Here is a 16,473-nt window from a genome sequence, read left to right as displayed (position 1 = left end):
ACTCCAGTACAGGAGGGCAGAGGAGTCTGGCATGCTGCAGTCCATGGGGTTGCAAAGAGTTAGACATGATTTAGTGATTGAACAACAACAAAAACTCCTGCTTCCACTGCCAGACTCTGTGTACCTGTGGAGATTGAATGCAACTGCCAATCAAATATAGACAGTTTGCTTCTGCCATGTAGAATCTTCTCTTTGGCCAATTGCATGCAAATTTTTAGTCTTTGTCCTGACTCTGCTACTCAGGAAGGGAAGAGTTTTATAGATTTTGGTATTTAAGCTGAAAACAGCTATTTTCAGAGTGTTCAGATGTGCTGCATTTTTTTTTTTCCACTAGCGGTAGTTAAGGACTATCTGATATGTTTTATTTCAGAATCTGAAGCATCCTTCACAGGCTGAGCAACTGAGGTTTTGCTGTATTGAATCATGTGCATCTAGACCACAGTGGTGGAAAACATGAAAGCAGAATCGCATATGTAAGGTGAAACACAGAGGAAAGTTCCCACCTTTGTTAGATGCCCTTGTAGGTTAGGATACAACCTCACATCTGTAGGAACTCTGCAGATTCCAGATTGATTGGTGAGTTGATGCTGAAATGATTTGCTTATTCCTTTGTTCTTTGAACCTTGGAATGAACATTCAAAGTGAATGTTTCCTGGAGTATGTCTTTTATCCTGAGTAAACAATGACAAAACCCAAACCCCAAAACTGAATCTTGATTCATACATTAAAAGATGATTATGAACTTATAGCACTTTTTCTTTAACTCACAGTATTCAAGCTGCTAAAGTGTTTTGCATGGTTTTGTTTTGGCATTGCTGGTTAGCAAAGAAGGAAGTGAAACTCTGGATTTGTAAGTTGCTTTTATCCCAAGTGCTTGGAAATTGGTCCTGGGGAAATAAAAGTAGGCAGGTAACCCAATCTAATCTGCTTGTCAACATACTGGACCTCAGTGCAAAGAGCATGGTACTTCTCACCAGGAAGGTCATTATTCATGGTATATTTTTAACAGGATATACCTGGCTAAAGATTTCTCAAAGTAAATGACCTCAGAATCTATGGAATTTTAAGAAATGGCTTCCTGAAAAACATAAGCTTGAGTCAGAAAAAGTTTAAAAATGAAATTCCCAATGGTGTGTTAGGGAAATACACAAAACCTCATGTGGTTTTAGGATCTATTATTTGGGGTGGAGTCAGAGAGCATCTATCTAGTGTTAGAAGAGTGACATCTTCCTGCTTGAAGTGAACCTCCTGGTGCCATATTCTCTACTGGAAGGTATTTCAAAATTACTCTAAAAATAGGTTTATACTCCCAGGGTGGTTAAGGCTTTTGTTTCTGTTCATAAAAATGCTTTCTTAAAAAGTTATCTTACACTTAGTGACATAATTCATCAAACACCATAGCATGCAATGGGGCCATATTTCACTGGTCTTTTGATCTGTCTCATACTATTTCCTTCTCTTTTGCTAATGTGCTCTTCCTTTAGTTGTTTCCTCTGCTAAATACTCATATTTTTCAACTATAAAGCAGACACAATTTATTTGCATTTCACACAATTTCAAAGCCAGGTTTTAAGAAGTATATTGTTAAGACTATAAAATATGTCTCAGCAAAATGTTTATTTAGGTAATTTGTAATGAAGTGATTGAAAAAATGTGTGAATTTTGTTCACCATCGTCTTGGAATTTTTCCTTAACACCATTAACACATTATTTAACATTAATATTTATTTGTCCCATCATTTTGACCAGAGTGAATTCATGAGTAGCCACACATTGAATTAGGATCTTAGCAACCTCGGGGAAAGTTAGGAAGCAGAACATAGAAACAAAGGCCACATACAACTTCTGATCTTCACTCTTTTTAAGATAAGTTCTGTATAACTGTATAGACCAGGAACAGGAGAAAATGTTTTGAAAAGGTGGATATGGCTCAATTTGAAGAAGCTTTTTTTCTAGGGCCAATAGGATTTTAAGAAAAAGAGTTACACTGGCCCCTTGTATCTTAGGGCTTTACATCTGTGGAATCAATCTATGGTGGATTGAAAATACTAAAAATAAAAGATGAAACAAAAAAACCCAGAAAGCTCCAAAAAGCAAAACTTGAATATGCCTCATGCCAGCAACTTTCTACACAGCATTTATATTGTATTTACCACTGCTTATATAACATTTACACTATAGTAGGTATAATAAATAATCTAGAGATAATGGGATAACCCATAGGGATGGTACAGGGAGGGAGGTGGGAGGGGGCTTCAGGATGGGGAACACGTGCACACCCGTGGCGGATTCATGTTGATGTATGGCAAAATCAATACAATATTGTAAAGTAATTAGCCTCCAATTAAAATAATTAAATTTATATTAAAAAATAAAATAATGGCTATGTAACAATACAAACAATACAAGCTATAAAATAAATAAATTTAAATTTAAAAAAATTTAAAAATAAAGTATATAGAAGGAAGTACATAGGTTATATGCAGGGAGACTAGTGCATCTGTAGATTTTGACATCTGGAGAGATTCTTGGAACAGGTCCCCCATGGATGCTGAAGGTGGACTGTATTTGACTTTCTCCAAGATAAATAAAGTATGTTCAGGGTAAGGTCTGGATTTGTCAGAAGTGCTCCATCAATGGCGAAGTGAGGATAGAGGCATTTTGTCATGGGTTACTAAGGGATGACAAATACTTCAACTGGAAAAACAGTACCAAGAATCCACAGGAGATAATAAATCTATTGAGGCAAATTTAAGAATAAAACCAAGCAGGCTTTAGATGGTAGTATGAGAAAAAGGGAGACTTCAAACATGCTGAGCGTTTTAGAACTTGTATCTTTATTTTTAAACCATATGATTTTCTTAAGTGCACTTGTGTCTTTATTTTTGATGTATATGATTTTCTTAATTACACTGACCTTATTAAAAAGAAAGAAAGAAAACACCTCCCTTCACTGTTGCACAGATATAAAGTTTCAGTTATGCAGAATAAGTAAGTTCTAGAGATCTGTTGTACAGCATGGAACCCATAATTAGTATTGTATTGTGCATTTAACATTTTTAGGAGGATAGATCTCATATTAAGCATCCTTACCATCACAACAAAAACATACAAATGTGTGTCCAGTCCAAAGCGATCACTTAGAGGCTCTGCTTGTGACACACAATTGACAGGAGCTCTTAGCACGTGGCCTTCAGTGTCAGTTTATGCAAATATCTTACTTGCAGTAGCTAATTAATTTGTTAATATCTTGATTTTCCAATTGACTGATTGGTGATTTAAGTTGATGAGACTGTTTATAATTAATAGAGAACTTGATTGCTATTAACATCATGTATCTTATTAAACATGGCTTATGATAAACTGTGGGAAGAAAAGCCAGACAGGAGCTGATAGAACTTTGCCAATCTGACAAAACATAATGTAACTCCTCTATTTTTCATGTATCCCTTCTTTATCTTCCCTGCCCTGCTCCATCCCAGTCTCAGTTCCCCTCTCCCGTGACATCCTTCTGCCTTTGATAATAGTAAAACCCTTGTTCTTATTCTGTCTCTTACAGAGAAGCACATTCTTTTTGGTTTTAAATGATGTAGGAGCTCTTTGTTTTACTAGCAACTCATTACAGCTTATTATGAAAGGCTACATTACTTGACAGTTCTGAAAAGTATAGTACTTGCTAACTCTAAAAATATAATCCTTTCAGTTCAGGTATTTTATTCTTTCAATAATAATGGAGCTTCTTAAAATGAGGAGTACATCATTTAAATGCAATATGTTCATAATTCTAATGGAAATTACAGCATAAATAAATGTGGTGACCTTGAACCTTTTTTCCTGCAATAGGCATTTGCTGACTTCTATTCTTACTGTATTTCAACTTTGAGTCATCCATTGGGTCTGCAACAAAATACACTAAAATCACATATTTCAGATTAAACATACATTCACTTTTAAGAGTGGTAAATAATGGTTTAAACCGGTACAGATGGGATTGCTAAATAAATTTAAAGCTCAAATACTAGCATAGATAATGAAAAATAAGCTAGCCAGAAATTCCAATTGCAAATATCTGGACTCCTATTAGGCATTTCCTGCACATTCAGAGCTCATCACAAAAATCCTCAATTAGCACCAGAGGACATTGTAAAAGGAAAAAAAGAGTGCCAGTGTGCACTTGGATGCAGATGCTGCTACCAAAGAAAGGGGTCATCACACGCCAGCCTACACAGACAGCAACCTTGTTTCATGGGAGAGATTTACATATTAAGAAAAGACTTGGGGTATTTGCAACACACTTTTCAGTATTCATTAAATGGATAAAATGCACTTATTCTTCCAGCCATCATTTCTTGTGAATCTTATATTCAGCATGTTTGCATCATATTAAGTTCTAAAGGTCAGGAGTCTACTTATTTCAATCAAATCTGGTGAAATACTGAATCTTCATAACTGACTCACACTAAAATTAATTTAAGATGTTAAAATTTCAAGCGTGTGTATTGGCAAGAGTGAATTGTTTCACTGCTCACACAAATAAGACATTAATTATTATAGAAGGCCATTTGTTATTGTTGAGAATCACTTCCTCTTAATTTATACAAAAGGTTATTATATTTAATTACTGCCAACAAGAAAGGTGAAACTAATTGTTTACATATTTATAATAGCTGCCCTTATCATGTGTTTCATTACATACTGTTTGAAGTATGTTTTGATATTTTCCACTTTAATTTGTAGCAATTTGAATTTTATTAAAACTTACTTTTTATCTTTTTAAAGATCAACCTCAGAACCACTTGAACATATAATTTAATATCTCATTTTATATTACAGGCTTGTGATATTATATTTTATTTATTAGGTTCCTTTTATAAATAAAATATTGCTATTGACAAATGAACAGAATCTAAATTAATCAAGTAGTAAAATAACAAATGGAATTAGCATTCATATACTGCAGCTTTTATAGAAATGTTTTTAAAAGAAAATCTAGCTTAGCACTCCAATTCTTCTAAAGTAATAATTAGGAAGATAAGTTGGACTACTTTAGGCAGGTCCATGATTCATGCTGGAACTACTCAAATAACTGTGCTGTAAAATCTATCCTGCTTAAATTACAAAATTTAGAGTTTTTGTTGTTTGGTCTGGCATGTTGAATTTATATAACTGATTCACATTATTCCAACCCATATGTGACCACTGGCTCATTAGAAAATTTTAAATTCCTATTGATTTATTTCTCTGTGAAGGCCATGCACCAAGATCTTGAAATATCCTTGTGTAGTTCTGAAAACATTCAAAGGAACTTACAGAGAATAATCCAGCATAAGAAGGCAAATTTTGATTAGAGCAAAAGTTTTGTTAATTTGAGGGAAGAGCAAGTAGCTTTGGTGACTTCTGTGCTAGAGGAATGTGGTCCTATCAGAGTTGGTGGCTCATGGAGGAAATGCACTTACAAGCATCACCACCTCTTTTTTTAACTCTTACCTAAAGACTCTCAGGAAGTTCACTGTGAACAGATGTCTAGGATGGGAGACAGCTTCATCTCACCCATTCTACAAGTGGGTAGAGCAACAGGCAATCTCTCTCAGGGAGTAACTGCAGGGCAGTCAAGCATATTATTTCTCCCAATAGGTAGAAAGCTGTTTGGTATACGATGGTGCCCACTTTTTGTGTGTTGAATGCATGACCAGAGGTATGGTACCCACTGGTTCCTCTGTAGAGGCCCCAGTTTCTCTGATTATTAAGATCCTCATAAAGAAAACAGAGGTCATCACAGCAATGAAGTCTTGGGTTAGCTTAAGTGTTTAAGTGCAATGGAACACAGGATGAGGTGGTGGAAAAAAGGAGATGTTAACATAAATACAATTAAAGTCTCATCAACAATTATGGAAGAAATGGTGGAATAGTTATATGCCTCTTTTTTCTTGCTTTGATTATCTGTCTATGTCTCTTTTTCTTTTTATCTAACTACCATCTATCCATCATGTACCTCTCTGTCATCTATTTACATTTATATAATCTATCATTTCCAATTTCTTTTTTTCCAGATGTCTTTCTTTTAATATCTTATGTAACTATATAATTGGTAGAAAAAAATGTGATTGGGTTTGATCTAGTAGAGACATAATTATCAAAGGATATTTGTGTAGTGACCATTGGGACCATGGGTTTCCCATTTTGGAAGAGGATAAATGTATTTTCCATGATACTAGAGTACTTGCCCAGCATTAGGTGGGGGCATATTACTTTTATTGATTAGAACTTTAAGTATACCTAGGAGGATTGGTATTGGCTGATATGATGGGTTGGCATAAAACATGATTTTCACCCTTAGCAGCTTTATCACTTTTGGCCCACCAGAAAACGGTAACCCTAAACTACACTTCTTCACACCCCCTTGCATATACAGTCCTGGGTAGGATATATTTGAAACCAATCAGAAATAACTGTATATTTGGAAGGCAGAAGTGAAGTGAATACCATGTATTTGCTATTTCTACTTTGTGTGTGTGTGTGTGTGTATGTGTGTGTGTGTGTGTGTGTGTTTGGTTTCTTTTTATTATTCTGGAGCACATTTGTAATTTTGATGAAAACTATTCATGGACTTTTTCTTGATTTCAGTGACTTCCCAGAATGATGTGGTTTCTTGACTGTGGATAATCCATTTTTTTTTGTTGTTGTTGGCTTCCTATCAATGGAGAGTAGTAAAGTTTTGAGTTGGCAGCTGTAGGAATGATTCCCAATGTGGTAGGTTTCTTTCTAATCATAATAGTGTAATTTGCTCACTGTCAGCTTAGAAAATGCTAAGTTGAAAAAAAAAGGAATAAATATATAGCATTCCCCCCCAAAAGTATAATTCCTAAAAGAGAGCTAATCGAAACAATATAGGGTCTTCCTTACCACCACTCCTGTATCACTGGCAAAATAAAGTTGTACAAACACTCATATATAGACATTATAAAATGTAAAAGTAGCTCTTATAACATGCTCTGATCACACATAATAAAACTTCAGTGACAAAAATGATAAAATAGCAATAAACTCCTCCACCTGGGAATATGAAATTAAAAAACATTTTAAACAAAAGTCAAAGAATTCTTAGACTATTAAATATCGCATATATTAAAATCTGTAAGGAAAAACTAAGCTAGTACTCAGAAGAAAATTAATAGCCTTAAGGAGTTATAAAGGAAAAGGATATTAATAAGAAAATTCTACAGTCTACTCATGAAGTTAGAACATATACTTAAAATAACCGTATGAAAATAATGAGACACTTTCTTTTAGGCATTCATATGCACAAGTGATCTTTGCTTAAAATAGGACAAGGTCATAGATAGACTATTATGTAACTAAATAAAGAAAAAAGAAGGAAAATATACCAAAAAGTTAAAAGAAAGAACTTTTTAAAGAGGGAAGTAGTTAGACATGGAGGTAATCTGTCTCTCCCTCTTCCTCCTCCCCATGTTCCAGATACATTATTCTATTTACATAAGGCGTTCCCTCAAAGCTCAGTTGGTAAAGAATCCACCTGCAATGCAGGAGACCCCGGTTCAATTCCTGGATTGAGAAGATCCCCTGGAGAAGGGATAGGCTACCTACTCCAGTATTCTTGGGCTTCCCTTGTAGCTCAGCTGGTAAAGAATCCGCCTGCGGCATGGGAGACCTGGGTTAGATCCCTGGGTTGGGAAGATATGCTGGAGCAGGGAAAGGTTACTCACTCCAGTATTCTGGCCTGGAGAATTCCATGGACTGTATAGTCCATGGGGTCACAAAGAGTCGGGCACAACTGAGTGACTTTCACTTTCACATTTACATATACTGAATTATTAATACAAATGTTACTTAGTATTAGTTCTGACTAATTTAAAACAATTTTTCTTCTGTCATGCATTTTCTATATTCTACATGTTCTTATTCATGGGTTATTTTGCTGATGTGCTGTGTTGTGTGATCTGTTCAGTCACTTCAGTTATGCCTGACTCTTTGCAACCCCATGGACTGTAGCTGAGAGAGCTTATTATTAGGTTAGTTGATAAGGAGACCAGGGCCCTTGAGGAGGAGAAAGGGACAGACGTTTTTTTCTAAACTGCTTTGTCTTAGTCACATAAGATGTTTTTTCTTAAACTCTGAGTTGTTATGACACAATCTATCTCGCCTAAGACTAACTTTCTTCAAGCCTAGAGCTAACGATTACACAACAAACAACTCACCGTGCACAAGGGTATGTTTTTCCTTAAGCTCTGTACTAATGATTATATAGCAACACTATTTCTTGCTTGAGTATATGTTTCTCCTTCTTAACAGCAACCTTCTGATAATCCTGTTATTTTCAGATGTATGTTGTGCCAGTGGGTCTGGTAAGACCTTTACAACTTTGAGATATTCTTTTGATCTATTGTTGGTGACCAGTTGAAAAAGTATATAAAGCCCCGCCTAAACTAGTGAGTGGGGAAATCTCTTCCCCCTTCTGATGTCTATGTCAGAAGCTTTTTAAATCTCTTTTTCACTGTAATAAAAAGTGACTGAATCTGTGTTTTTAGTCCTGAAGCAAAAGTCTCCCCTTCAGAGATTATGAATCTGACACCGTTCAATGTAAGCTATCATAGCTCACCAGCCTCCTCTGTTCATGGGATATTCCCAGCAAGAATACTTTACTTTAGCCGTTCCATATCCCTGGGCATCTTTCAAACTCAGATGTCAAATCTGTGTCTCCTGCATTGCAGATAGACTCTTTACTGCTGAGCCACTGGGAAAGCCCGAATGATGTTAAAGCTGAAACTCCAGTACTTTGGCCACCTCATGCGAAGAGTTGACTCACTGGAAAAGACTCTGATGCTGGGAGGGATTGGGGGCAGGAGGAGAAGGGGACGACAAAGGATGAGATGGCTGGATGGCATCACCGACTTGATGGACGTGAGTTTGAGTGAACTCTGGGAGTTGGTGATGGACAGTGAGGCCTGGCATGCTGCAATTCATGGTGTTGCAGAGTCGGACACGACTGAGTGACTGAACTGACTGACTGACCATTTTATAGTCTGATTTTACTTTCTGTGTACATGCATGTGCAAGTATGCACGTGCTTTTCTGTGCCTGATCTGTAATGAAATAACAAATAACTGCCGTAAATCTAGTTGAACCTTTACAGTGTAACTTACGTTGCATTATTTAGACTACCTGTTGAATTCTCTCTAGGCGTAAGGATAATTTGGTATATTTCTACTTGCTTTAAATTTATTTCTCCTCTTCCCTTCAATACATAATATAGATTCAGTTGTTGCTATTTGTTATTTGTCCTTTCAGTGCTTATTCTGTGTGTTAGTGCAGAGCTTCTGAGACACAGATGCTAAAGTCAGATGAAAAGTGCTGAGGTAAGCAGAAATGTGTGAACCATGCATGAGATTTATGGGGAGAATCCTTGGGGAAAATGAATGGTGGGCAGACCGATAAGCTGGATGGAGCCTTTACACCACAGACATTGATGGTGGTAGAAAAGGAATGTGATCAGACAAGAAATGTCCTAAACCTCAGAGCAGTTCTAACAAATCTTTTGGCTAGGCTGATGAGGAACTTTGAGACAGACATCCCTTAAGGAAGCCTTGCATTTTTCAGGAAAGACCCTGCATCATTGCTTTGCTTGCTCAGTTATGCGGGAAACATCCTCCAGGAAGATGTACTTGGAGTGAATACAAGATACAGAAGGGTTCCAGTGGGGCCATAAGCTGTTCCCCACAGCAGGAGACCCAAGGGATATGCTTTCTCAAATATACTTAATACCTCTGTCCTAATTTGTCTATCTTAACACCCAACTTTAAACTATGCTTCCTGGCCTCTTGACTGTAGAAGAAATCAATGCTGTCTTGTACTTCTCTTTAACAGAATGAAAACAGTGGGAGACTTTAGTTTTTGGGGCTCCAATATCACTGCAGATGGTGACTGCAACCATGAAATTAAAAGACGCTTGTTTCTTGGAAGAAAAACTATGACCAACTTAGACAGCATATTAAAAAGCAGAGACATTATTTTGCCAACAAAGATCTATCTAGTCAAAGCTATGTTTTTTTTCAGTAGTCATGTATGGATGTGAAAGTTGGACCATAAAGAAAGCTGAGTGCTGAAGAATTGATGCTTTTGAACTGTGGTGTTGGAGAAGACTCTTAGGAGTCCCTTGTACTGCAAGGAGATCAAACCAGTCCATCCTAAAGGAAATCAGTCCATCCTGAATATTCATTGGAAAGACTGATGCTGGAACTGAAACTCTAATACGTTGGCCATCTGGTGTGAAGAACTGACTCCTTGGAAAAGACCCTGATGCTGAGAAGGATTGAAGCTGGGAGAAGGGGATGACAAAGGATAAGATGGTTGGATGGTATCACCAACTCGATGAGCACGAGTTTGAGCAAACTCTGGGAGTTGGTGAAGGACAGGGAAGTCTGGCGTGCTGCAGTCTATGGGGTCGCAGAGTTGGGCACAACTGAATGACTGAACTGAACCGAATTGCTGAATTTTCTTGTTCATTTTATTTTTTATATTAACAGACTGTAAATACTTGGCTTATGTTGTTGTTGATATTCAATTGCTCAGTCGTGTCTGACTCGTCATGACTCCATGGACTGCAGCATGCCAGGCTTCCTTGTCCTTCACTGTCTCCCAGAGTTTGCTCAAATTCATGTCCATTGAGTTGATGATTGGCCTATGGTTAAATAAGTTTAGTGGAGATTATCTACTTACTTATCCATTTAGTTATAGTAGTTTCATCTTTTAGCTCTTATTGCCTGAAGTTCACCCTTTCTCTTCCAAATGATCTGATAGGATGCTTCCTCTTTGTGAGTAAACATGTCACTGTTATATATAATAAAACTAAAATGTGTCTGGATATAAAATTATTTTCTTATAAATTATTTCCCAGGCGACTCTGTATCCATTTGATGAGTTTTTGCATAGAATGTTACTGTGGAGAAGTTAGGCCAAATTTTTTTGTTTTCTTCCCATTGGCAAGTGGTGGGTAAGAATGTTTGAAATTTCATCTTGGAAGTTCAGTACTTTGGCTGGGACTTGTGTTTTTATTGTTCAGTCACTAAGTTGTGTCCGACTCTTTGTGACCCCATGGATTGCAGCATGCCAGGCTTCTCTGTCCTTCACTATCTCCGTGAGTTTGCTCAAAGTCATGTCCACTGAGTCAGTGATGCCATGCAACCATCTCATCCTCTGTCACCCCCTTTCCTCTTGTTCTCAATCTTTCCCAGGATTAGGGTCTTTTGTAATAAGTCAGCTCTTTGCATCAGGTGGCCAAAGTCTTGGAGCTTCAGCTCCAGCATTAGTCCTTCCAATGAATATTCAGAGATGATTTCCTTTAGAATTGACTGGTTTGATCTCCTCGCTGTCCAAGGGACTCTCAAGAGTCTACTCCAGCGTCACAGTTTGGAAACATCAATTCTTCAGCACTCAGCCTTCTCTGTGGTCCACCTCTCACATCCATACATGGCTACTGGGAAAACCATAGCATTGACTATATGGATATTTGTCAGCAAAGTGATGTCTCTGCCTTGTTATACACTAAGTTTTTCATAGTTTTTCTTCCAAGCAGCAAGCATCTTTTAATTTTGTGGCTTCGGTCACAATCCTCATTGATTTTGGAGCCCAAGAAAATGAAATATCATATCATTTTCACATTTTCTCTATCTACTTGCCATGAAGTGATACAACCAGATGTCATGATCATGGTTTTTTGAACGTTGAGTTTTAAGCCAGTTTTTTTTCACTCTCCTCTTTCACCTTCATCAGTAGATTCTTTAGTTTCTCTTTGTTATCTGCCATTAAAGGGATACCATCTGCATAACTGAGATGGTGAAATTTCTCCCAGTAATCTTGATTTCAGCTTGTGATTCATCCAGCCCAGCATTTCTCAGGATGTACTCTGCATATAAGTTAAATAAGCAGGGTGACAATATATAACCTTGACCTACTACTTTCCCAATTTGGAACCAGTCTGTTTGTTCCATGTCCAGTTCTAACTTCTGCTTCTTGTCCTGCATACAGGTTTCTCAGGAGGCAGGTAATGTGGTCTGGTATTTCTGTCTCACTAAGAATGTTCTAGTTTGTCATAATTCACAGTCAAACATTTAACATAGTCAATTAAGAAGAAGTAAATTTTTTTTTTGTAATTACCTCACTTTATCTATGATCCAGTGTACACTGGCAATTTGATCTCTGTTTCCTCTGCCTTTTCTAAATTCAGCATGTATATATGGAAGTTCTTGGTTCACATACTGCTGAAGGCTAGCTTGAAGGACTTTGAGTATAATCTTGTTGGCATGTGAAATGAGTGCAATTGTACAGTAATTTGAACATTCTTTGGCATTGCCTTTCTTTAGGATTGGAATGAAAACTGAACTTTTCCAGTCCTGTGGCCACTGCTGAGTTTTCCAAATTTGTTGGCATAATGAGTGTAGCGTTTTAACAGCATCATCTTTTAAGGTTTGAAATAGTTTGATTGGAATTCCATCACCTCTACTATCTTTGTTTAGTAATTTTGCCAGGGCTTAGGTTGATCATTTACATTACTTTTTTTCCCTAAAAAATATCTCTCCTTTATACTTTTAGTTTCAAGGCAAATAAGGATGTGTTCTTTATATCTCTAAGCGTTTCTTCCATTTTATTTATTTAAATTTTGTCTTCAGTGACATTGATTCTCTGTAGGTTATCTTCATTCTGTATCTGATAACTTTGCTTATTTCTATTTCTATTTTCAAATTTTTTCCTTTATATGTTTTTATGGTTCCACTTGAATTTTTAGTATTCAGTTCAGTTCAGTTCAGTTCAGTCACTCAGTTGTGTCCGACTCTTTGCAACCCCATGAATCACAGCACGCCAGGCCTCCCTGTCCATCACCAACTCCCGGAGTTCACTCAAACTCATGTCCAGCGAGTCGGTGATGCCATCCAACCATCTCATCCTCTGTGGTCCCCTTCACCTCCTGTCCCCAATCCCTCCCAGCATCAGGGTCTTTTCCAGTGAGTCAACTCTTTGCATGAGGCCGAAGTACTGGAGTTTCAGCTTCAGCATCAATCCTTCCAATGAACACCCAGGACTGATCTCCCTTAGGATGGACTGGCTGGATCTCCTTGCAGTCCAAGGGACTCTCAAGAGTCTTCTCCAACACCAGAGTTCAAAACCATCAATTCTTCAGTGCTCAGCTTTCTTCACAGTCCATACTCTCTCATCCATACGTGATCACTGGAAAAACCATAGCCTTGACTAGATGGACCTTTGCTGGCAAAGTAATATCTCTGCTTTTGAATATGCTACCTAGGTTGGTCATAACTTTGCTTCCAAGGAGTAAGCGTCTTTTAATTCATGGCTGCAATCATCATCTGCAGTGATTTTGGAGCCCCCCAAAATAAAGTCTGTCAGTGTTCCCACTGTTTCCCCATTTTTTCCCATGAAGTGATGGGACCAGATGCCATGATCTTCATTTTCTGAATGTTGAGCTTTAAGCCAACTTTTTCAGTCTCCTCTTTTACTTTCATCAAGAGGCTTATTAGTTCCTCTTCACTTTCTGCTATAAGGGTGGTGTCATCTGCATATCGGAGGTTATCGATATTTCTCCCAGCAATCTTTATTCCAGCTTTTGCTTCTTCCAGCCCAGCATTTCTCATGATGTACTCTGCATATAAATTAAATAAGCAGGGTGACAATATACAGCAGTATTAGCTTTTCCTTTTTGCACTTTTGGATATGGTTTAAATTTCTGTAAAGTTTGTATTTTTCTCTCATTTCTTGAGCTGTATCAGCTCAAATTTTATCCCTCCTGTAGTTTCAGTGATCTTTCTTGATGAGTAATCTGAGTTTTTTTTTTTTTAACAAAAGATTAGAAGTGAATTATTGCATTTTTTTCTTAATTCAGTAAGTTTTCTTAATTTTTCATCTCCTTCATAACAATAGTTTTTGGTCAATATGCTTTGCTGTGTGATTTTCCTTTTACTCTTATGCTCTCTTTAAAAATGCAGGTCCTGTGTTAGATAGTTTTAAACATACCTTTGAACAAAAGGAGGTCTTTTGGAGATCAGTGTTACAAGATTTGAAAGAAGTACAGAACCTGGACTAAATATGATGGAGAATACCTGAGAAGTGCCAGCCAATTGCACAGAAAACTGCTGTATGGATGTTTCTTTCAGACTTTGCTCCTTCCCAGATTCCAGGAATCGGCCTCTTTAGGGCTGCTTCTAGTTCATCTGTCCTTTGCCACTCCATCTTGCTGACAGAAGCTGTTCTAAGATTTTACCTCATCTGTTTCCCCATTTAACCCTGCTACCTATTCTTCTATTACCAGTGTCATGCCTTTCAACAGCATCTTCATCCTCTTCTGCTTCCAACCAAGTGTTCTTATTTGGAGAGCTACACATCACCTGCATAGCCAAGGGTGTCCTTCTTGGTGTCTTTTGTTAAAGCTTCATACATTTCGTAGCTTTTCCTCATATATTCTGTTTGTGGATGCATAGGTCTCCTATAATTTTATGTTCTCTTTCTTCTTTTTGCTTACTTAGTTTGAATTATTTCTGAGTGTGGAAGAATGTAGAAACATATGTACTTTGCCACTATAAAACAATCCTTGTATTGGTATTCTGAGTGTTTTCTCTTGATGACTTAGGTAAATGCTTCTCAGAGTGGTGTATAATGTGAGTATGTACACTTGCATGTGAAAACTATTTTCTTTTTGGCTTATGATGACATCCAAACACATTTTGTGTTTCATTCCAAAACACATGCACGTGTTTGCATACACTGAATCACATTACTCACCAGATGCTAAAATTGCTGTTCCCCAACAAAAATTATTGTTCATTTTATGACATCACTTTTTCTTTGGCAAAATTGTCACTTATCCCAAGATATCTTGGCTTGAAGAAACCATGTTGAAGCATTCATATCTCACATATTAGATTTTCTAAAAAACAATTGTGTGTTGCTTCTGAAATTTTGCTATGAATAGCTAGTGTTCTGGGAAGAACTCAAGAGTGGAGAAACTGAATGATGAATGTCATCAACATGGCCATGGGGTGACATGACTGGTAAGTAGTCAGAAATCACACCTCTTGAGTATGGATACAAATTATTTGGCATTTTGTAAGGAGGAAACCTGACTCTTAGGGAATATATATATATATATATATATATATATATATATACACACACACACACACAGATATATACATATACACACACATATATATGTACATGTATGTGTATGTACATATATATACATATGATATATACATATGACATATGTATATGTATATATCTCCAGAGTTAAGTCATACAGCAAACTTTCTAATGCTTGTGCCCTAATTTTTTGTGCTCGTTTTTGGTGTGCTGAATTTCTTTCCATTTCTTTTGGTCTCTCCAATGCCCATCCCCTCCTATAGATTGCAGGAGCACTTCCACCAGCCATAGTACTGTTATCCATAGGGAAGCTTTATAAAGCCTTTAACTTTCTTTAAATGAAATCTAACTAGATCACAACTATCTTTATAGTTTTCATTGGGGGGAGTATCATTTTTTCTTTTGATTTGCAACTGCTAAGAATAATGAGGAATAATAAAGACAATTTTAGTTGTTTATTTTACAAATTTACAATATTCATTAAAGTTAGTTATTATGTTTTATTATCTGGAGATGGTATAAAACTTTGACAATTTTTCAATTTTTTTCCCATTGAATATTGTTTCTGTAAGATTTTTGCTTAAAACCTCTTCCTGAATCAATTATAATTTTTTGTATTTCACTAATTTTCAATCTACTATCTTATAAAAGAGCACAATACTCATGTGTAGTTTTTAATCTCAGTAGAGGTCAGCTCTGAGTAGTAAAAAGAGAAATGACATGGGAAGGGAGGAAGGGGGTAAACAAACTTTTGTCACAGTTTCCTTAAATAAACAAGTCTATGTATTGCTCAACAAATACATATTAGATATTCATTTAAGGCACAAATATAAGAGACTATGGTTAGTTTAGTAAGGCACAAATCTAAGGGACTATGATAAATAAATGTATATGCGACAAATCCCAGTCATTAGGACATAAGTTAAAATATGACATAAATAAGTATTGTCAAGGGTAATTAATAACACTATATACACTCTGATATGGTTCAGATTTATCCATTACAGTCATTCGACTGTGTGATCAAGTTTGTTGAAAATGCTTCAGAATTGTTCTCAGTAGATTACTATTTATTAAAAAATTGCCTTTTCATAATTTAACTACCTTTGCCAATTTCTCTGAAACCAGGGTATAATATTTTTATATTGTCAGGTCATTTTTGGCACTCCAATACTAACCCCATCCATGCTTACCCTTGTGTCACAAAGCTGTATTGAAAAGACCAGATTACAAGAAGCTCTGATATGAGATCTGGCAGAAAGAACAAAAAGAGTGGCTAATCTTTGGGCCAAATTGAACAAATCAGGT

Source organism: Ovis aries, chromosome 17 (assembly GCF_016772045.2).
Source record: "Ovis aries strain OAR_USU_Benz2616 breed Rambouillet chromosome 17, ARS-UI_Ramb_v3.0, whole genome shotgun sequence".
Classification (NCBI taxonomy): domain Eukaryota; kingdom Metazoa; phylum Chordata; class Mammalia; order Artiodactyla; family Bovidae; genus Ovis; species Ovis aries.
This window is presented reverse-complemented; position numbering follows the sequence as displayed.